This window comes from Trichosurus vulpecula, chromosome 1 (assembly GCF_011100635.1).
Source record: "Trichosurus vulpecula isolate mTriVul1 chromosome 1, mTriVul1.pri, whole genome shotgun sequence".
NCBI classification, from domain to species: domain Eukaryota; kingdom Metazoa; phylum Chordata; class Mammalia; order Diprotodontia; family Phalangeridae; genus Trichosurus; species Trichosurus vulpecula.
The window spans coordinates 409,777,559-409,801,449 of record NC_050573.1 but is presented as its reverse complement, the minus strand read 5'-3'; positions in this window follow the sequence as shown (position 1 = coordinate 409,801,449).

The following is a 23,891-nucleotide window of genomic DNA, read 5'->3' as shown; positions in this document are numbered from 1 at the left end:
AGGCTCTTTGAGAAGTCCACATATCAGCAACATCTCTTTGTGTACTCCTCCTAGATTAAATCTCCCTACAGGCTACCAGCCTTCAGGTCACCATCCCTTCTTTTTCTAAAAGGTTAGTCTTTCTCTCTAACTTAACCACTGCGCTCTCATTTGGAGACTTGAAGCTCAACATTGGGGTACCCTCAAACTCCTTGCCTCCAAGTTAATTAAGCTCCTCAGCTCAGCAAAACATATAAATGGCCTTTTACCATTATTTATAGTTGTGTCAACCCCATGATCTGGAATTCAGAAAACCCCACCTTGATCATAACCTCTCTCTCTCTCTCTCTCTCTCTCTCTCTCTCTCTCTCTCTTTCTTCCCGCCCCTCATTTTCCATCCTCATCTTAATTTCTAGTCCCTGCATTACTCTGTTCTCCTTATCTATCATCCCTGCTTTGATTTCACTTTCCTCCCTTGACAATCTTGACACCATAATTTAGAGGTCAGCAGACTCTGGCTCAAGGACTGTATTTTTCTAACCCCTGCTATAGGTAATTCCAATTTCACATCGACCTCTACCCTTGACTCTCTTAACCCTGCCTTGTCTCACCCGGAACATCTGCCTTCTTTATTTGTTCTCTCAAGCTGCTAAGCATTGTTGGAGAAAGTTACACCAGCAGTTTAAAACAGTTCACAACAAATTCAAGTTATCTAATCTCAACCTCATCCTCATTTTATAAAGTAAATGTTTTCTTTTTTCCTAATTGGCTCTCCATCCAACTTCCTTCAGAATCCATTCCAAACTTCCTCCTCTCCTCCCAGCCCCTGACATCTTCCTCCACACTGCCCCTCTCTTAGAAGATGTTCTAATTTACTGTAAAAAGCTAGGTCTTTCATTATGAGCTTCCTCATCTTTTCCATTCCAGATCTGAAAACCCATTTTAATTTTACCCATCTTCTTTCCCCTTAACTGGCACTTCTATTTTCAACCAATCCCTCTCCCTCTTCCCTTCCTATTTCATCTCCTTTTGTGCCCTCCATTAATCATTCCCTCTCTCTCATCTTCAATTTCTCCCTAATTGTTGGCTTTTGATTCATTATTCACAAAATATGTTTAATTTTACCATCTGTTCCCTCTCTTAACTCATATAGTCTCTTTAAAAATATTTTATTTTTTTATGAATGAAAATCTATATTCTCTTCCTTCCTCCCCTCTTCCATTGAAAAAGAAAAAGAAAGAAAAACAAAAAAGGAAGAGGAAGGAAAGAATGAAATGAGTATTTAGATAGCATACATGCTAAGCACCACACTAAACACTTTACAAATACTGTCTCATTTGATCCTCACAACAATCCTAAGAGGTAGGTATTGTTACTAATCCCATTTTATAATTAAAAAGACTGAACCAGACAGAGGTTAAGTGAGTTGTCCAGTCAAAAGCTAATAAGTGTCTGCAATTTGAATCCAAGTCTTACTGACTCCAGGCTCAGCACTGCAGACATTGCACCTCTAGACCACTTTGCAACAAACATGCAAGTCAAACAAAATAATTCTCTCATCTGTCCATGACCCCAATATACGTGTCAATCTTCACCCTGACTCCATCCATCACCTCTCTATCAGGAGGTGGGAAGCACGTTTCATCATGAGTCCACTAGAATCATGTTTGGGTGCCTTGTTATGCTTCTTGTTATTGTATAAATTGTTCTCCTGGTTCGGTCCATTTTACTCTGCATCAGCTCATATAAGTCTTCCCAGGTTTCTCTAGAACCGTCCTCTTCATCATCTGTTACAGCACAATAGTGCATCATCATATTCATACACCATAATTTGTTTATCTATTTATAGGTACACCTTTAATTTCTAGATTTTTGACATAACAAAAAGAGATGCTGTAAAAATTTTTATACATATGGGTCCTTTTTCACTTTTCTTTGATCTCTTTGGAGTGTGGACATAGTAGTGGTATTGCTAGGTAAAAGGGTATGCACATTTTAGTAAATTGGGAATCATAGTTCCAAATTGATGCTTTAGATGGACAAATTCACAGCTTGACCATAAATGTTTTAATGTACCTTTTTCTACCAACTCTCTGGTATTTGACATTTTCCTTTTTTGTGGCCTTTGCAATTTGAGGGGTATAAGGTAGAATGTTAGAGTTACCTCAACTGGAATCTCATTATTAGTGATTTGGAACATTTTTCCACAGGACTACTAATAGCTAAGATTTCTTCATCTAGAAATCACTTATATTCATATCCTTTGACCATTTGTCAGTTGCAGAATGACTTATTATTATAAATTTGAATCAGTTTCCTATATATCTTATAAATGAAATCTTTATCAGAGAAATTTACTACAAAGATTTTTTCCTAGTTGCTTTTGTTTCCTTCCCCCCACCCACCCACCACTATCTTTGAAAAGGACAAAGTCCTGAATCAAAATTATCATGTTGTGGGTGATGCCTAATTTTTGCAATTCACAAAGGGTCTCTCCATATAATGAGTAGGAGTAGCACCAGGAATGTCAGGTCTACAGTGATGATGATGATCCTGGGTCAACTTCTACCCCCTGTGCTGAATCGTAGGTGTTTCCACCAGTGTGAGGGTTTCCACTGCTCCCCACCCTACCCTTATTATTTCCATGCCAAGTGAAAGTTATTACCACCACTGGATGCTGACACTGACCTCCATATCCCAGGATATGCCATTGGTGGGCCTTGCTCTGATCCCCCTTTGTGGAAGGAGCATTTCTCCCCCATTTTTGGCCTTATTCTGCCCCTTATGGTTAGGTGGAACATTGCAAGTGTCTGTGTTGCCACTCTGTTCCCCACCAAGCAGAGGCAGGAATGCTGTGGATACTACCCCTGATTGGACCTAACTACAATGGGGCAAAAATTGCACGTCTATGTCCAGGCCTGACTTTTCTTCCCATGATGGAGCACTCTCATGTCAGGTGGGGTGGGGAATACCTCATGGTAAGCTACCTTTACACAAGAATCATGTAGGACAATTTAGACCCATCTTCCTCTGTGTTGTCCACCCCATCTTCGACTAGATCATTCCATTTTAATCCTGCCAACTATACCAATTGTCCCAGGCTAAGTCTGACTCTAGCCAATTCTCTGGAAATTTAGGTTCAATAGTGAAACGAAATGAAGATACTCACAACTTACTAAACAGTTGATAAAATGAGATTTACTTTGCCATAGAAGCAGAAGGATAATCAACAGGGATATGCATCGATGACAGCCAAGTTGATTAAGTTGAATGAAGTTTCTTTCTATGTCTCTGAATTGTCCATTGTGATGTACTCGCCAAACTGTAGAGCTAGTCTGATACCCTTATGGATGTTCTTACTCAGGTAACTTGAAAGTGATGCCATGTGCCCAAGTCCTTTGTCTGTGAGCCAATCAAGTCCTCATTATGACCTCAATACGTTTCAAGGATAATTAGCCCAATTTGAATGGGAACGGGAGTTGGGATTTTGCTTCAACCAAACTTGCCTAAACCTGTGTGTCCTATGAATATCCCAGTTTTGGTCAATGAGACAAGCGTAGTCATGGTCACATAGGTTTGAAACCTTGAAGCTGCCTTTGACTTTTCCTTCTCCTTCGACACCTAGCATCATTACCCAAACTCAGTTCCCAAGTCCTGTCAACTCTATATGAAAATGCCTTCCCTTTACCCATACCTCTACTACACTAGTTCTGGTCTTATCTTTACTTGCTTAGACTGTTAGAATGTTTGTCCAGTTAATCTCCATGCTTCTAAGTTTCTCTCTTCTCCAATCTATCCCTAACGCACATCCCAAAATAAATCCTGAGGCATAGTATTTATCGTGCTACCTGCACAAAATATTCAGTGACTCATTTCTGAGACAAAATGCAAATTCTTGAACCTAACATAAAAGACAGGCACTTTATCCCATGGCAGTACCTCGTATTATGGTTTTATCTCCCCAACGTCCTAATATTCATTGCACTTGGGAGGACGGCATATGGTAGGGTGGCAATATCAAACACAGAAAGGGAAGCAAATGGCACTTTGCCAGCAGGGCCTGTGTGTTTTTCATCCCTGAATGACTCTGACTAGCCTATTAGCAAAGGGACAGACACCAGTAAGTGGAGATGCCTGATAGGGAAAGCTTGCCTAGCACCATACTGCCCTCAAGAGAAACCAGCAGAGATTTCTTAGTTTCTGTCTTACATCAATGAGAAGCTAATTTAAAGGTTAAATGAGTGAAAACTCTGGGCAAACAACTCTGCCAGTTCCCCATTGGGAGCAGTTAGGGAGAAATGAACTTTTGCAATTTGGGGCCTCCCTACTTCTGAGATTAATGTGGAGAGAGTGAGGAAGAGCATAAACTGGGGAATAAGCAGGATGGTCATGTGCATTGGTGTTAACTCATTTTTATTCATTTCAAATGCCCTTATTAAAACATGAACTTTAAGGAAAACAGAACAATTATAAATGAAGGGGACTTTTCCCAGTCCTCCAACCCCACCCAAAAGAAATTATGCATCAGATACAGAGTGATTACAATTTGTAACAAAATGACATACTAAATTAATCAACTTTGGAAATTTCTAATACGTGGAGCATTATCTTCCACTAGCCCCGGGCTTCTTTTTCCACTCACGGATGGGATCACGACCCACAGTTTAAGAAGCGCTGCAGGAATCCTCGGAAGGAACACAAGCACACTCCTCGGATTTTGCAGATTCCAATCCTAGGGTATGGTCTCTTGTTGCTTCAACAATTCTCCCTGAATACCCCCGTTACCCCAACCCAAAAGAAGCAGCAGATGCTGATTCCTTCTGGGAAAGGAGCAGAGCAGAGAAGCTGGGCAGGCAGAAAATATGTTGCCTTTTAACAAACACGCACACACGTAATGACTCAACCCCCAAACCCACCACTCCACAAAAAGTGTCAGATACTGACTATTCAGTAATGGAAAGGAAAGGAGATTTGAGGTAAAAACTAGGGACACAGCAATGTTGGGCTTGAAAAAAAGGAGACCAGAACCCTCCTGAACCATTTCTATCCCTCCAAAAGTTATTCAGGACAAGAAGTTAAGCTGAAAAATACTACATCCACCAACACAAGACAGTCTTGCAGGCCAGCCTCTGGTGTTTTTTTAACAGCAAAAAGCCAGAAAACAAAGTGAGGGATGGATTTTTTTTTAAAAAACTGAAACACCAAAGATATCAAAAGAAAAGTGTAAGTCACAAACGCAGATAAACCAATGGAGAAGATCCTAAAACCTGAAGAATGAATAAAACTTCAAAAAGAATTCACAACTCTTCTAACAAATGTTATAATATGTAGAAAAGTAAACTAACAGGCCCCGAAAAAAAAAAGAATCCTATGGACTCCCCAGAGAGTGAAACAAATACATAAAACTTCAGAATGGTTCAAAAGAAAAAGAAAATCCGCAAAAGATGAAAGAGTATTTTACAATTCAAAAAAAAATCTTTCCTTACACGTACTCCTGAGAGGTTAGACTTGTCAAGTGCCACCTTCTACATGAAGTCTCCTGATCACCAAGCTGCTAGAGCACTCCCTCCCAAAACTACCTGATATCCATTATGTGTGTATATCTATATGTATATGTATATCTATGTAATGTATATATATATACATATATATAATGGATATACTTATATATGTATGTTCTCTCTTGTGTTAGAATGGAAGCTCCTTGAGGATAGGAATTGTTTCACATTTAATTTTGCATTGCCAGTGCTTAACATATTACTTGGCACATAATAGGTGTTTAATAAATACTGGTTGATTGATTGATTTGGTTGGTCCTGAAAGGCAAAACTAGGAGCAATCACTATAAGTAACAAAGAGGCAAATTTAGATTTGATTCAAGGACAAACTCTCTAATTGTTAAAGTTATCCAAAAGTGAAATGGGCTGTTGTAAAAGGTTGTGATTCATTCTTTCACCCAAAGCTCTTACACAAAGGTTGGATGAACACTTCTTAGTATGTTGCAGAGAACATTCTCCTTCAGATGTGAATTAGACTAGTTGGACCCTGAGGTCATTTCAATCTCTTAAGATTCTAAGAGGTAGGCTCTACTAATACTATTTTCTCCCAATTTACAAATGAGAAAACTGAGACTCAGAAAATTCAAGTGATTTGCCCAAGGCCGCTTAGTAAGTTATGAAGCTAGAGTTCAAACTCAGGTCTTTTAACTATGCATCTAGAGGTCATTTAGTTAGTATGTTAGTGGTAATGAATGTATGCAAAAAATGAAAGGATAGTATACTTAAACAATTTCATTGAGTAAAAACAAAGTAATTGGAGATTTTAGATAAGGGCTTAACCTATACATGCAAGAATTTCTATCAATCAATTGTCCTCCCAACAACCATGTGAACTAGGGAAGCTCTATGTACTATTTGTGCCTACTTTATATCCAAAAACTGAGCCACCAAGAGATAAACTAAGTGCCTGTGATCACACGCTGAACTACCACCAGCATAGAAAATGCATTCCTGTGGTAACTGTGGTAGCTTTCCAGTTAGAGCTGTTGCCTTCCATTGATGATTTGATTAAAATATTCTCCTTGTCCCTACTCTGGACTGAGAAGTACTGGTGCGTTCCCCTTGAAAACAATGTTCTTTTATTCAAATTGCAAGCAGACAGGCCCCTCTGTCTAATTGATGAATGGTATGAAAGTTGTGTGAGTCACAAAGCCTAAATGGCCTAGCTCTAGTCACTTGAAGATTCAGTCATGTCCCAACAATGCACCATGGAGATGAGTGTCATTGCTTTCAGAAAATGGAATTTATAAATAAAAATAAGATGACTTCTGTTAGCCTTTTTCATCATTACAGAACATAACTTACAAGCAAGCCTAATAAACATAAAGCCTATTTTAGCCCAGAGATCATCCATGGCTTTAAAAAAATTAGCCTTCCAGAATAAGTACATTAAACATTAATTCTCTGTTACCTTTTGGTTCAACTTTTTGTGTATAGTCTCAAAATCATGCCACATGTGGATGGCCTGAAGAAACTGGAGGTATTTATTCTGTAGTAGAGAAGGCAGGGGGAACATGATGTTCATCTTTAAGTATTTTAAAGGCTGTCACATAGAAGAATGAATAGACTTAGTCTCCTTGGTCCCAGTGGGCAGTACTAGGAGAAATGAGTCAAAATGGCAAAGGGTCAAATTTAGGCCTGTGGCAAGGAGAGACTTCCTAACAATTAGAGCTGACTGAAAGAGGACTGGGCTGCCTCAGGAAGTGGTGGGTTTTCTCTCTCTGGAGGCATTTAAACAAAGGTTGGATGATTGCTTGTCATAGTTATAAAGGAATTCTGGTTCAGTTATGGGGAAACTATGGGAACTAGATGTGCTCTGAATTTCCATACCATTTGATTCTCTGATAGTCATTGGAAAAATCAGGAACTCCTTAGGATTTCACATTTTTCTTTCTATATCTGTCAGTCAATTAGTCAACAAGTATTTATTAAGGGCTTACTATGGAATTGGCACTACGGTAAGTACTGGGGATACCAAAAAAGGCAAAAACAAATAGTCTCTGCCTTCATGGAGTTCACATTCACAACAGGGACACAACAAGCACTTAGATACCTCAAAACTCCCTAAAGCAGACTCAACCAGATTAAAATATAATTGGGAGGGCAGCCAGGTGGCGTAGTGAGTAGACCACCAGCCCTGGAGTCAGGAGGACCTGAGTTCAAATCTGACCTCAGACACTTGACACACTTACTAGTTGTATGACCTTGGACAAGTCACTTAACCCCAATCACCCTGCCTTCCCCCTCCAAAATGTATATATAATATAGGTGTGTGTGTGTGTGTGTGTGTGTGTGTGTGTGTGTATAAAATTGGGAAATGTTTAATAAAATAAAAATACAATATAACATGTTTACACATAATTTGTGATTTTATAAGTCAATACATGGCCTACATACTCTATTTGAGTTTGACATCTCTATACTACAGGATATATACAGTGTAAATAGAATGTCTATTAATTAAGAGAAGTATTAACAGCTGGGGGACCAGGAAACACCTCCTGAAGAAGGTGGAATTTGAGCTGATTCGTGAAGGAAGCCCAGGAAACTAAGAAGGAGAGATGAGAGGGCAGAGCATTGGAGGCTTGGGGGCACAGCCAATGCAAAGTCATGGAGATAGGAATTGGAACATCATGTTAGAAACTGCAAGTAACCCAGTGAAAATGGATCATTTTGTCCCTGGAAGGGAATGATGCATAAGAAGGTTTTAAAAGTAGAATGGGGCTGGATTAGGAAGAGCTTTAAATGCCAAACAAAGGACTTTCTGTTTGATCTTGGATGCAATAGAGAGCCACTGCAGTTCACTGAGTAAGGTACTGAAATGATCAGATTTATGCTTTAGAAAAATCACCTTCGATGTGAAAGATCAGTGGGAGAGAGGAGAAATTTGAGGCAGGAATAACTAGAAGACTACCATCTCCAGTCTTCTTACATCTTGAAGACTCTAGCCTTCTCATACCACTACCACATACTCTTCGATCCAGAGACAGTGGCCTTTTTGCTGTTCCATAAACATGACATTCCGTTTCTCAGTTCCAGGCATTGTTTCTATCTATCTCAGACACCCAGAATTCTCTCTCTCTCTCCTCATTTCTGGCTTCTAACTTCCCTGGCTTTCTTCAAGTCTCAGCTAAAAACCCGTTTTTACAGGCAGCCTTTTCCAACCTCCCTTAATTCTTCTCTAGTGTCTTCAAATTGTTAATTATTTCTTCTCTATGCTACATGTAGTTTGTTTGCATTTGTCTCTCCCCTTAGAATGTGAGCTCCTTGAGAGCAGGAACTGTCTTTTATCTTTCTTGTATCCCTCGTGCTTAGCACAGTGCCTGGCACATAATAGGTACTTAATAAATGCTTTTTGATTGACTGACCACTGCAGGCTCTGGGGAGAAGTACTAAGGCCTGAACCAAGATTGTGGCTGTACTTACATCAAGGTCTTCAGATGCTTATTTTTGGAGTTGATTTTACACCCTTTTCTCCTTACCCATTCTGAGCTTGTAGTATCTACTCTCTCTTCTCCATTTTTTTCCTCTGACTTAACTCTTTCTCATTTATAATGATGATGTTCTTTGTAATACCTAGAGATATTTGGAGAAATATTATATCAACCCTCCAAAAGAAAGAAAATGGGGAGGGCAAGAGGGAATTGAAATATTACATGAATTAGAAAGCCAAAAGGAGCTATGTCTTCTTCCCCCAGGGGAAAACAACACCAGAGAAATCTTCAGTAATTTGTTCAAGGGTATATATACCATTGTTCAGTGACTGAACATGGACTAGAGCCCAGTACCTCTATAGTATAATGAAAAAAGCATTACTTTCTGGAATCGGAACATCTGGGTTTGGATTCTGCCTCTAACACTTACTACCTGTGTGACCTTGGGCAAGTCAACTAACTTTTTGTTTTATTGTTTTCTCAACTGTAAAATGAAGGGTATAGACTGAATTATTTCAAATGTCCTTTCCAGCTCTAAAATCTTACCATCTTATAATCTTATTCCTTGATTGAAAAGATTTGGTCATTTTTCCCCAGGTATTTTCTCTTGCTAGTACAGATAGAGAGGAACTCAAAGACAGACTCTTACTCCATATCAGTTAAATTTATTATAAGGTCAATTTTCAGTGACCTTTATCCTCTAGAAAACTGTCCCACTCAGGCCACTTTCCCGGTTGCTCCTCACCAGACCAGAACAATCATCCTTCCTTCAAGAGCTATCCACTTTTCCAAGGACACAAGGAAATCTTGTACTATCTGCAAAGGTTCTAGCAAAGAACCATTCAAAGATATGTCAGAGATTTTAAAAGTGTAATTCTCCAGGTCCTCTATGAATGGAATCACAGTTTCACCATTCTGCAATAGGGATAGTTTATATTCTACAACTACAGCTAGTTGAGAAAGATAGACCTATCATATCACAAGCATACAGGGAGCCAGTGCTTAGCACAGTACCTGGCACATAGTAGGCAGTTAATAAATGCTTACTGATTGATTGATCTCAGGCTGATAACTATAATTAAAGGCAAACTGCCTGCAGGAGGAGTAATAGGTGATGAGAAGATGGTTGCAGTTACCTCCTCTTACCTTGCTATTCTCCATGCTTTCACTCTCTCAGTGGCGGGTAAAGCTTTGTCAAAATGAGTATGTTTGTTTTCCTCCTTTTGTGTGCCTGTGTTCTGGAGGCCCAGAGTTGTCAGTTCTGTAGAATTCGAGCCTCTGACATTTTTAACATAAGTCTCGCTGCCTCCCTATGTCAAGTATTGGCATACTTTTTAGCTGTAAGTTATTAACAAAAATGGTAAATTTACCTAGTCTTGCTCTACTGTAGACAAGTTACACAAATGTATCTGTTTTGATGAAATGGTCACATTTCTTTTTTTTTTTTTAAATGCAATTTATTTATTTAACATATTTGGTTTTCAGCATTGATTTTCACAACATTTTGAATTACAAACTTTCTCCCCATTTCTACCCTCCCCCCCCACTCCAAGATGGCTTATATTCTGGTTGCCCTGTTCCCCAGTCAGCCCTCCCCTCTATCACCCCCCTCCCCTCTCATCCCCTTTTCCCTTCCTTTCTTGTAGGGCAAGATAAATTTCTACGCCCCATTGCCTGTGTATCTTATTTTTTAGTTGCATACAAAAACTTTTTTTGTTTTTGAACATCTGATTTTCAAACTTTGAGTTCCAAATTCTCTTCCCTCTTCCCTTCCCACCCACCCTCTCTAAGAAGTTGAGCAATTCAACCTAGGCCACACATGTATAACATGTATAACCCTTCCACAATACTCATGTTGTGAAAGGCTAACTACATTTTGCTCCTTCCCAACCCATCCCGCTTTATTGAATTTTCTCCCTTGACCCTGTCCCCTTTCCAAAGTGTTTGTTTTGATTACCTCCACCCCCATCTGCCCTCCCCTCCATCATCCCCCCACCTTTTATTTTTTTTTATCTTCCTCCCTCTTCTTTCCTGTGGGGTAAGATACGCAACTGAGTATGTATGGTATTCCCCCTCAGGCCAAATCTGATGAGAGCAAGGTTCACTCATTCCCCCCTCACCTGCCCTCTCCCCTCCTCCCACAGAACTGCTTCCTCTTGCCACCTTTATGCGAGATAATCCACCCCATTCTATCTCTCCCTATCTCCCTCTCTCAGTATGTTACTCTCTCATCCCTTAATTTCATTTTATTTCTTTTAGATATCTTCCCTTCATCTTCAACTCACCCTGTGTCTGCTCTCTCTCTTTTACATATATATATACATATATAAACACACATATATATATACACATACATACATATACACATAGATATATACATACATACACATTCACTTATATATATACATTAACATACATATACATATATATCTATATCTATATCTATATCTATATCTATATCTATATCTATATATATATATATATATATATATATATATATGGATATTCCCTTCAACTACCCTAATACTGAGGTCTCATGAATCATACTCATCATCTTTCCATGTAGGAATGTAAACAAAACAGTTCAACTTTAGTAAGTCCCTTGCAATTTCCGTTTCTTGATTACCTTTTCATGCTTCTCTTGATTCTTGTGTTTGAAAGTTAAATTTTCTATTCAGTTCTGGTCTTTTCACTGAGAAAGCTTGAAAGTCCTCTATTTTATTGAAACTCCATATTTTGCCTTGGAACATGATACTCAGTTTTGCTGGGTAGGTGATTCTAGGTTTTAATCCTAGCTCCATTGACCTCCGGAATATCGCATTCCAAGCCCTTCGATCTCTTAATGTAGAAGCTGCCAGATCTTGGGTTATTCTGATTGGGTTTCCACAATACTCAAATTGTTTCTTTCTGGCTGCTTGCAGTATTTTCTCCTTGATCTGGGAGCTCTGGAATTTGGCAACAATATTCCTTGGAGATTTCTTTTTGGGATCTATTTGAGGAGGCGATCGATGGATTCTTTCAATTTCTATTTTGCCCTGTGGCTCTAGAATATCAGGTCGGTTCTCCTTGATAATTTCCTGAAAGATGGTATCTAGGCTCTTTTTTTGATCATGGCTTTCAGGTAGTCCAATAATTTTTAAATTATCTCTCCTGGATCTATTTTCCAGGTCAGTGGTTTTTCCAAGGAGATATTTCACATTGTCTTCCATTTTTTCATTCCTCTGGTTCTGTTTTATAATATCCTGATTCCTCATAAAGTCACTAGCTTCCACTTGCTCCAATCTAATTTTTAAAGTAGTATTTTCCTCAGTGGTCTTTTGGACCTCCTTTTCCATTTGGCTAATTCTGCCTTTCAAGGCATTCTTCTCCTCATTGGCTTTTTGGAGCTCTTTTGCCATTTGAGTTAGTCTATTTTTTAAGGTGTTGTTTTCTTCAGTGTATTTTTCAGTATTTTTTTGGGTCTCCTTTAGCAAGTCATTGACTTGTTTTTCATGGTTTTCTCGCATCCTTCTCATTTCTCTTCCCAATTTTTCCTCTACTTCTCTAACTTGCTTTTCCAAATCCTTTTTGAGTTCTTCTATGGCCTGGGGCCAGTTCATGTTTTTCTTGGAGGCTTTGGTTGTAGGCTCTATGACTTTGTTGTCTTCTTTAGGCTGTATGTTTTGGTCTTCTTTGTCACCAAAGAAAGAATCCAAAGTCTGAGACTGAATCTGGGCGCATTTTCGCTGCCTGGCCATATTCCCAACCAACTAACTTGACCCTTGAGTTTTTCACTGGGGTATGACTGCTTGTAGACTAACGAGTTCTATGTTCTACGTTTGGGGGGGAGGTGCCAGCTCTGTCAGAGCCGCACTCCTCCTTCCCTAAGGACCCCCAGTCCAGACTGGGCTTAGATCTTCGGCAGGCTGTGCACTCCTGCTCTGATCCGCCACTTAATTCCTCCCACCAGGTGGGCCTGGAGCAGGAAGTAACAACAGCTGTAGCTGCCCCACCTCCGCTGCCCCCGGGGCTCGAAGCCGAACCGCGAACTCCTTCCACTCCCGCAGCTTTTCCCACTAACCTTCTCTGCAGTCTTTGGTGTTTGTGGTTCGAGGGGGGTCTGGTAACTGCCGCAGCTCACATATTCAGGGCGCTAGGGCCCCCTGCGCCCGGCTTCTGGTCTGGATCGTCCACGCCGCTCAGGCTGGGCTCTGCTGCACTCCGTTCCCAGCTCCCAGCTCCGTGTGGAATAGACCTCTCCCAGAGACCATCCAGGCTGTCCTGGGCTGGAGCCCTGCTTCCCTCTGCTGTTCTGTGGGTTCTGCCGTTCTAGAATTGGTTCAGAGCCATTTTTTATAGGTTTTTGGAGGGACTCGGGTACGGAGCTCACTCTAGTCCGTGCTTACCAGCCACCATCTTGGCTCCGCCCCCTCACATTTCTGTTAGAAAGAATGCAGTGTGGCTTTCTGTACTACATCAGATAATAAGGAAAATGTTAGAAGTCTTATAGTGAAAGACTGAGGATAGTCACGGCCCAAAACATGCTGCTGTTACATCTCACTTTCTCTGTAGACTCTCATTACAAGATGAAACATGAACCAGTAGGAAATGTAATTCTTACTTCTATAATCGAAAGACAATTAAAGTTGATGGAATTCTAATAAAGCTGCCCCCAGCCTGAATATTCTAACTTCCCCCACTAAGGCCCCACTGAACAGCAGGCCCACTGCCCCTGCCTAACCACTTATCTCCCCTCCCTCACACACACACTCAGTACCCTAACTTCTTCACATATGCCTCACTGCTCACTAGAACAGGTGTGTCCATGAACTCATATTTCACACAGAACAGCAGGCGTGTCCATGTGATGGGATCCCAGCCACTGCCTCTAGCTAGGCACTGCCCCCAGACCCATTCCTCATAGTTCCCACAGAAGCAGCAGGTGAGTCCATGCACTCAACCACAACCACATCTATCTAGCCTTAGACAGGACCGCAATACTCAGCCAATCAGAAAGCAGCACCACCAGGATGCCCACCGCAGGATATGGACCCCAAAACAATAGAAGAGATTTTCCCTAAGTAGGCATCTGCATAGTAATAGCAAAAGCTGTCCTTTAGGTTGATTATAATATCATTACCACACATATGTACTCCCCGCAATGGGTTTTTTCTGTAAGCATTGTGCATAATTGTATGCACAGTTCCACTGTGGCTGGGACCCCTCCTCCATTGCCTAATCCCTTAACAAACTCCTCCAACCTTTTTAATATTAATCATATTCCCCCTTTGACCCAGGAATACCACTTCTAGGGCTGTATCCTATAGAGATCATACAAATGGGAAAAGGACCCATATGTACAAAAATATTTATAGCAGCTCTTTTTATGGTGGCAAAGAACTGGAAATCAAGGGAAAGCCCATCAATTGGGGAATGGCTGAACAAGTTGTGGTATATGAATGTAACGGAATACTATTATGCTATAAGAAATGAGGAGCAGACAGACTTCATTATAACCTAGAAAGACCTATATGAACTGATGCTGAGTGAGGGGAGCAGAACCAAGAGAACATTGTACACAATTACAAACACATTGTGTGATGACTAACTTTGATAGACTTGGCTCCTCTTAGCAATGCAAGGTTCTAAGACAACTCCAAAATACTCATGATGGAAAAAACTATCCACATTCACAGAAAGAATTACAGAGTCTGAATGCAGAATGAAGCAAACTACATGCTCTCTCTTTTTTTGTTTTGTTTTTTCTTCCTCATGGTTCATTCCATTGGTTATTAGTCTTCTTTACAACATGACTAATGTCAAAATATGTTTAATATGAAAGTATATGTAAAACCTATATCAGATTTGTCTTGAGGGCGGGAGGGGGAGAAAATTTAAAACTCAAAAGTTTGTGGAACTGAATGCTGCAAACTAAAAATAAATTAATTTAATAAAAAAATATTAATCATATTCCTATATTCTATGTAAATTTTTGATTGTATAATTAGCATCTTTACCCTATAAAATCCATCTTGCTTTCTCTGAAGTTGCTGGTTCCTCTTAGAACTTAGCCCACTCCATGAGAGGCATCAATCTCAATAAATGCCTATACCTGAATTAGGAGTGGTCTGACTGAATTCTTTGAGGCGGTTCCACCACAACACATCATGAAACCCCAACAGTTTTGGTGTGGGCAGAGACTAAATCACAACAAAGTCATGACATAAGTAGACAAACTTAAAGAGGGAAAGGAACAAGTGCTAAGCACTTTTAAATTTTGTTTAATTTTATTCTCACAACAGTTCTGTGAGGTTGTAGTGTCATCATATGGGAAATATCCTCGAGAAGGAATTAAGTGCTGCTTGAAGAAATAATAAAAGCATACTTGCCTCCATTCAAATAATATACACCCTAAAAGTAATGATAAATAATTATTGCAGGCTTCAGCATTTCCCAAGGCTCAGTCCTAGGTTTTCTATTTTTTTTCTTAAAAGCATAGATAGACAGATGTAGATGTAGTTATAGATATAGATGATATAGATATAGATACAGATATAGACATAGATACATGGATTCAACTATTGTTTCTGTACTGATGACTTCTAAAATTCTCTTCAGTCCTGACCTCTCACTCTATCTTTAATCCTATATGCCCACTTTTCTACAGGATACTTCCACTTATCTGTCTTATTGTCAACCAGAATTCAACATAGCCAAAATAACCTCATTATCTTGCTCTGCAAAGGTACTTTCCTCGATAATGTACCTGTCTTTGTCAGTGGCACCACCATTTTCACTTCTTTTTTTATTTGTTTAAATATATTTTATTTATTTCATTAAATATTTCCCAATTATGTGTAAAAAAATTTAACATTTTTTTTAAATTTTGAGTTCCAAATTCTCTTCTTCCTTATTGCTCCTCCTCTCTCTTTGAGAAGACAAGCATTTTATATCAATTATATATGTGACATCATGGAAAATATGTTTCCATATTAGTCATGTTACAAAAGCAAACAGACAAAAAATAAAACAAAAAAATAAAGTTTGAAAAATGTGCTTCAATCTGCATTCAGAGTTCATCAGTTCTCTCTCTGGAGGCAGAGAGCAATTTCCATCATGGGTCCTTTGTAATTGTCTTGGATTATTGTCTTGATCAAAGTAACTAAGTCTTTCATAGTTGATCATCCTTATAACATTGGTTTTAATGTCTACAATGTTCTCCTGCTTCTGCTTTCTTCATTTTTCATGAGTTCATATAAGTCTTTCCAGGTTTTTCTAAAACCATCCTGCTCATCATTTCTTATAGCACAATACTATTACATTACATTCATATACCACAAATTGTTCAGCCATTCTGTTCAGCCAGTCTTTAGTTGATGGGCATCCCAACAATTTCCAATACTGTCTCACCACAAAAATATAAATATTTTTGCACAAATAGGTCATTTTCCCTTTTCTTTCATCTGTTTGGGAACAAGACCTAATAATGTCATTGCTGAGTCAAAGGGTACATACAGTTTTATAGCCCTTTAGGCATACTTCCAAATTGTTCTCCAGATGTATGGACTAATACACAGTTCCACTAACAGTGAATTAATGTTCCAATTTTTCCACATCCCCTCCAGCATTTGTCATTTTCCTTTTCTGTCGTGTTAATCAATCTGATAGGTATAAAGTGGTGTCTTAGAGTTGTTTTAATTTACATTTCTCTTATCAATAGTGATTCAGAGCATTTTTTCATGTGACTATTGCTTTCTTCTTTTGAAAACTGTCTGTTCATATCTTTTGACTACTTGTCAATTTGGGAATGGCTCTTTTTTTATAAATTTGGCTCAGTTCACCACATATTTGAGAAATGAGGCCTTTATAAGAAAAACCTGTTGTAAAATTTTTTTCCCAGTTTCCTATTTTCCTTCTAATTTTGGATGCATTCATTTTGTTTGTGCAATAGCTTTTTAATTTTGCATAATCAAAATTACCAATTTTACTTCCTGTGATCCTCTCCATCTCTTATTTGGTCATAAACCCTTTCCTTATCCATAGATCTGACAAGTACATTTTTCCATGCTCCCCTAATTTACTCATATCACCCTTTATGTCTAAATCATTTATCTATTTTGACCTTATCTTGGCACATGGTCTAAGATATTGGTTTATGTCTAATTTCTGCCAAACTACTTTCCAGTTTTCCCAGCAATTTTTGTCAAATGGCAAGTTCTTACCCCAAAAGCTTAGGTTTGTCAAACACTGGATTACTATGGTCATTTATTACTGTGTGTTGTGTATCTAATTAATTCCACTGACCCACCACTCTATTTCTTAGCTGGTATAAGATTGTTTTGATGGTTTCCATTTTGTTATTTAGTTTGAAATCTGGAAATGCTAAGCCACAATTTCTTCATATTTTTTCATTTATTCCCTTGATATTCTTGACCTTTTGTTCTTCTAGATGAATTTTGTAATTATTTTTTCAGGCTCTATAAAATAATTTATTAGTAGTTTGATTGGTATGACACTGAAAACTGGGGTAGAAATGTCATTTGTATTATATTGGCCTACCCATGAGCGATTACTATTTCTCCAATTGTTTAAATCTGACTTTATTCATGTGAAAAGTGTTTTGTAATTGTGTTCATATGATCTCTGGGTTTGTCTTGACAGGTAGACTCCCAAGTATTTTATATTGTCTGTAGTTGTTTTTTTTAAAGTGGAATTTCTCTTTCTATTTCTTCCTGCTGGATTCTGTTGGTAGTATATAGAAATGCTGGTGATTTATATGAGTTATTTTGTACCCTGCAACTTTGTTGAAGTCGTTAATTGTTTCAATTAGTTTTTTTAGTTGATTCTCTAGCATTCTCTAAGTATAACATTATATCATCTTCAAAAAGTCACGTGTAGTTTTGTTTCCTCATTGTCTATTTTTATTCATTCAATTTTTTTCTTCTCATTGTTATAGCCAACATATCTAGTACAATATTGAATGATAGTTGTGATATGAACATCCTTCACCCCTGATTTTATTGGAAAGGCTTCAAGTTTGTCTCCATTGTAGATAATGCTTATTCTGGGTTTTAGGTAGCTACCACTCACCATTTTAAGAAAAGTACCATCTGTTCCTATGTTTTCTAGTGGGTTTTGTTTAATAGTAATGGATGTTGTATTTTGTCAAAGGTTTTTCTGCATCTATTGATACAATCATATTGTTTTTGTTATTGATACAGTCAGTTATGTTGATTGTTTTCCTAATATTGAACCAGTCTCATCTTCCTGGCATCAATTCCTGACATAATATATGATCTTTGTGATACAGTGCTGTCATCTTCTTGCTAGTATTTTATTTAAATTTTTAGCATTGCTACTTATTAAGAAAGTGCTCTATAGTTTTCCTTCTCCATTATTGCTTTCCTTGGTTTAGATATCAAAACTAATCTTCTGTCATAAAAGGAATTTTGTAGGATTCCTTCTTTACCATTTTTTCAGATAGTTTGTGTAGCATTAGTATTAATTGATCCTTAAATGTCTGGTAGAATTCATATATAAATTCATCTGGTCCTGGAGATTTCTTCTTACAGAGATCATTTCTGGCTTGTTCAATTTCTTTTTCCAAAGTAGAGTTAAGTATTCTAGTCCTTCTTTTGTTAATCTTTTGTAGCTATTCATCCATTTCACTTAGATTATTAATTTTATTGGCATATAATTGGTCAAAACAACTCTTAATAATTGCTTTAATTTCATCTTCATGGGTGGTACATTCACCCCTTTCATTTCTGATACTAGTCATTTGTTGTCTTTTCCTTTCTTTTAAGCAAACTAGCCAATGGTTTATCTATCTTATCGGTTTTTTTTTTCATGAAACCAGCTCCTAGTTTTATTTATTAGTTCAATAGATTTTTTGAATTTTATTTACATCTCTTTTAATTTTCAGGATTTCCAATTTGGTATTTAATCGGGGATTTTTCATTTGTTCTTTTTCTGGTTTGTTTTTTTAGCAGCATGCCCAACTCACTGATCTGCTCTTTCTCTCTTTTATTGATGTATACATTTAGAGATAAAAAATGTTCTCCTAAGTACTTCTTTGGCTGCATCCCACAAATTTTGGTATGTAGTCTCATTGCTGTCATTCTTTTTTAATGAAATTATTCATTGTTTCTGTGATTTGTTTTTTTACCCACTCATTCTGTAGGATTGCTTTAGTTTCAAATTAGTTTTTAATCTATATTTCCACAGTACTTTGTTAAAATTTTATTTTATTGCATTATAGTCTGAAAAGGGTGCATTTAACATTTCTGCTTTTTTGCATTTAGTTGTGAGGTTTTTATACTCTCATAGTCAATTTTCATAAAGGTGACATGTACAACTGAGAAAAAAGTATATTCCTTTCTATTCCCATTCAGTTTTCTCCAGAGGTTTATCATATCTAACTTTTCTGAGATTCTGTTCATTTTAACTTTTTCTTGTTTGTTTTATGGTTAGATTTATCCACTTCTGAGAGGGGAAAGTTGAGGTCCTCCACTAGTATAGTTTTATTGGCCATTTCCTCTTGTAATTCATTTAACTTTTCCTTTAAAAATGTGGATATTATGCCATTTGGTATCTTTTAGCAAGAGGTAGTTTCCCTGCTTATCCCTTTTAATTATGTCTATTTGTGTTCTTGCTTTTGTCTGAGATCATGATTGCTACTCCTGCCTTTTTTACTTTAGCTGAAGCATAATAGATTGCACTCTAACCTCTTATTTTAACTCTGTGTGTATCTCTCAGTTTCAAGTGTGGTTTTTTTTTTTTGTAATCAACATATTGTTGGATTCTGGCTTCTAATCCATTCTGTTATCCATTTATGATTTATGGGTAAGTTCATCTCATTCACATTCAGTTATGGTTGGAAACTGTGCATTTCCCTCCATTTAGTTTCTTTCTGTTTATTCTTTTCTCTCTTTTATTCCATCCCTCCTCTAAAGTCTGTTTTGCTTCTGACCACTGCCTTCTTTTATCCACCCTCCCTTTTGACAACCCTCCCCCTTTCTCTTATTCCCTTTCCCTCCTACTTCTCTGTTGTGTAAGATAGATTTCCATGACCAATCATATACATGTGTACGTATTCCCTCTGTGAACCAATTTAGATGGGAATGAGATTCCAGTGTTGCCAGCTCCACCCCCACACTATTTTTCCCCCAATTGTAAAAGCTCTTCCTTGTGGACCTCTTTTATGACATATTATTCCCCACTGTTTCTCTCTCTTCCCCCTTCTCCCAAGATATCCTTTTTCCTCACCTATCTTTTTTTTACATCCTTCCAACATATTCAACTCACTTTCATGCCCTCTTTCTATATAGAATACTTTTAACTGCCCTAATAATGATAAAGTTCTTAGAAGTAACATTAACATCTTCCTATACAGAAAGGTAAACAGTTTAACCTTGTTGAACCCCTTATGATTTCTCTTTCATGTTTGCCTTTTTACGTGTCTCTTGAGTATTGTATTTGAAAGCCATTATTTTCTAAGTAGCTCTGGTCTTTTCATCAGGAATTCTTGAAAGTCTTCTATTTTATCAAATATCCATTTTTCCCATGAAGGGTTATAATTAGTTTTGCTCAGTAACTTATTCTCGGTTGTAATCCCAACTCTTTCACCTTCTGGAATATATCCCAAGCTATCTGCTGCTTTAACAAGGTAACTGCTAAATCTTCTGTCATCCTAATGGTTGTTGCACAATATTTAAGTGTTTTCTTTCTTGCTACTTGCAATATTTTCTCTTTGATTTAAGAGCTCTAAAATTTGGCTACAACATTCTGGGGTGCTTTCATTTTGGGATCTCTTTCAGGTGGAGATCAGTGGATTTGTTAAATTTCTCTCTTACCCTGTAGTTCTAGAATGTCAGGGCAGTATCTTTTATAATTTCTTCAAATATGATATCTAGGCTCTTTCTTTGATCATGACTTTTGAATAGTTCAATGATTCTTAAATTTTCTTTCATTGATCTATTTTTCAGCTCAGTTGTTTTTCTGGTTAGATATTTCACATTTTCTACTCTTTTTTCCTTCTTTTGACTTTGTTTTATTGGTTCTTGATGTCTCATGGAGTCATTGGCTTCCACTTGTCCAATTCTAATTTTTAAGTAATTATTTTCTTCAGTGATCTTTTGTAATTTTTTTTTCTATTTTGCCCATTTTTGCTTTATAAGATGTTATTTTCTTCAGTGTTTTTATGCCTCTTTTATCAACCTGTTGTCTTTTCATATTTTTCTTCCTTTGCTTTCATTTATTTACCTAGTTGTCCCTCTACCTCTTTTATTTGACTTTGGGAATTACATTTCAGCTCTTCCAGGAATTCTTGTTTGGCTCGTGTTCACTTCACCTTTTTTCTTTGAAGTTTTGCTTGTAGTTCTTTTTACTTCATTGTCTTCTGAGATTGTGTTTTGATCTTCTCTGTCATGATAGTAGCTTTTTATAGTCAGGTTCTTTTTTGTTGTTGTTTGCTCATCTTCCATCCTGTCTCTTGATTTTGAGCTTTTGATAAAGTTGGGTTCTGTTCCCAGCATGGGGAGGAAGGGCACCATCTCATGCTTCAGGCTTTTTTTTCACTGCTGTTTTCCGAGTTAGCTCTGGAGGTTTGGAAGGTCTTAGTGCTTCCAAGGTGCTATGATCTAGAGATAAATGCGGTCAGTGTTCTCTTGGTCTACATTCTGGTCCTTTGGAATGCAATAGATACTTCAGGGCTCTTGTTCCCTTGGGACCAGAAGTGATATTTTCATCAAGATGCCTGATCTCTTGTGACCAAAAGCAATACTGCTCCTCAAGGCTGTCACTCTCTCTTGATCACCCTTAAACTATGACCCCAAAATGAGTATAGGCAATGAATTTGCCAAATACCATCTGGTCATGTATCCATTGCTAACACAGAGGTCTCCTGTTAATCCCTCTCTGACCAGCTCCCAGATATCCCTTACCATCTCTGGCTTAAGAGCTCCTGAAGCTTCTGCTGTTTCTGTCACTACCACCTAGTCTCACCACTGATATTTCATCCACATGGCCTCTGGTTCCAGTCTCCACCACCCCTTGTTATAGATCTCTCTGATCTCCTAAGTTGTCTTGGGCCACAAGAACGTCTCACTCTGACTTTTTGTTGGCTCTGCCACTCCAAAATTCAATCTGAGGCATGATTTTAAAGTTGTTTGGAGGGGAACATTGAGAGACCTCAGCTGGGTGCTTTCTCTACTTTGTCATCTTTTCCTATTCTCACTTATTATTCCCCATTCTCACTTCTTAAAATCTTGAAGTCTCCTTTGACTTATCCTTCTCACATATGTGTATATATATACATATATAATATATATTTACATATAATATATATACATACACATACATATATACATATATACATATACATGCATATACATATATGTATATATATGGACCGTAACCAAGACATACTAATTTTTCCATGGAAATATCTCATCTCTACCACTTCCTTTCTATTCTCATCACTACTATTCTAATTCGAATCCTTTTTATTTCATGCCTAAATTGCTATGCTGCACCAACCTCAGAGGTAAACTTCCAGTCTAACATTTCATTTTCAGATAAAGCCTCAAGTCACCAGGGCCCAATAGAGCTTCCTGTGTCATCTCAGGAAGGCACTAGAGTGCATATTTCTCAGCAAGAATTTTGTTCTTGGAATTGTAGAACCTAAGTTCAAATCCTAGTTCTGCCCCTTGCTGCCTATGTGACCTTGAGCAAGATACTTAACTCATCTAGTCTTTAGTTTCCTCTTCTATAAAATGAGGGCTTTGGATTAGATCACCTCTAAGGTACTTTCCAGCTCTAGATCTAATCTCCTTTGATCTTATAACTCCATAGTGTACATTTCTAGTCCCAGGAGGAGCTAATCCACTCAACTTTGAAACTCCCACCCTGACACAAACTGTTTGGTTGATAGCCAGGGAGTGCAACCTCAATAAGCTCTATATATCTATCTGGTCCCAAACCACCAGACCTGGCCATGCTTCACATCCCTTCCAATTGTCCATGTCTGTTATCCTGCCACTTACCATGCCACTGCTTATATGTAACTTTCCTTCTTCTGGGATCCGTAACAATATTAATATTACCATACCTGGAAATGATAGGTGAATTGACTGCCTTATGGCCTTATGGATCAATTTCTCTTACCACCATTCTTATGTATGTATTGTCTCCCATTACAATGTAAACTTGTTTAGTCACTCTAAAGACACAGGTCTGGGACACATTGGGTGTCAAAAGAAGAAAAAGACAGAGAAAAAAGGAAGAGGAGTACATATAGCTGCTACTGTTTGGTCATTTTGGTCATTGGTGTTCAATTCTTTGTTAACCCATTTAAGGTTGTCTTAGCAAAGATACTAGAGTGGTTTGCCATTTTTTTCTCCAATATATAGCCACTAGGAGTCCCAAGAACAGAGGAAGGTGGTAACCTGGGCATATTAAGGATGACAGTGAGCTCAGAGGGAGAAAAAATTATTCAGGCCAACCCAGGAGGAAAGAGAAACTATAAGTATGTGAAATCAGGACCTCAGGTTTTTCTAATTTTGTTGTCCTTCTAGAATGATTGGTATCACTACAGAGACCTTTGCTAGAGGGGATATCTCTAGCCTGAAGAAACTATAGGTACATGGATTCCCATGAGAAAGAATGGTGCTTCTAAGCAGGACAATGGAAAGTACCTTCTCCACTTGAAGTACTTATTCCTAGAATGTTCCAATCACAGCTTGGTCACTGTGTCCTGCTAACCAAACTTTCACTCATCTCTTGACTTTGCACTTTTCCCTCTTAGCATTGTACCCAGCCCCATTCCTCTTTCAACTCTGTATCTTCCCAAATTTACCCTTTACCTTCATTTGTACTTCCACTTGTTTTGATATTTGTATTTCAATCCTTTTCAACATGGCAGAATCTCCATTGGTAGAGC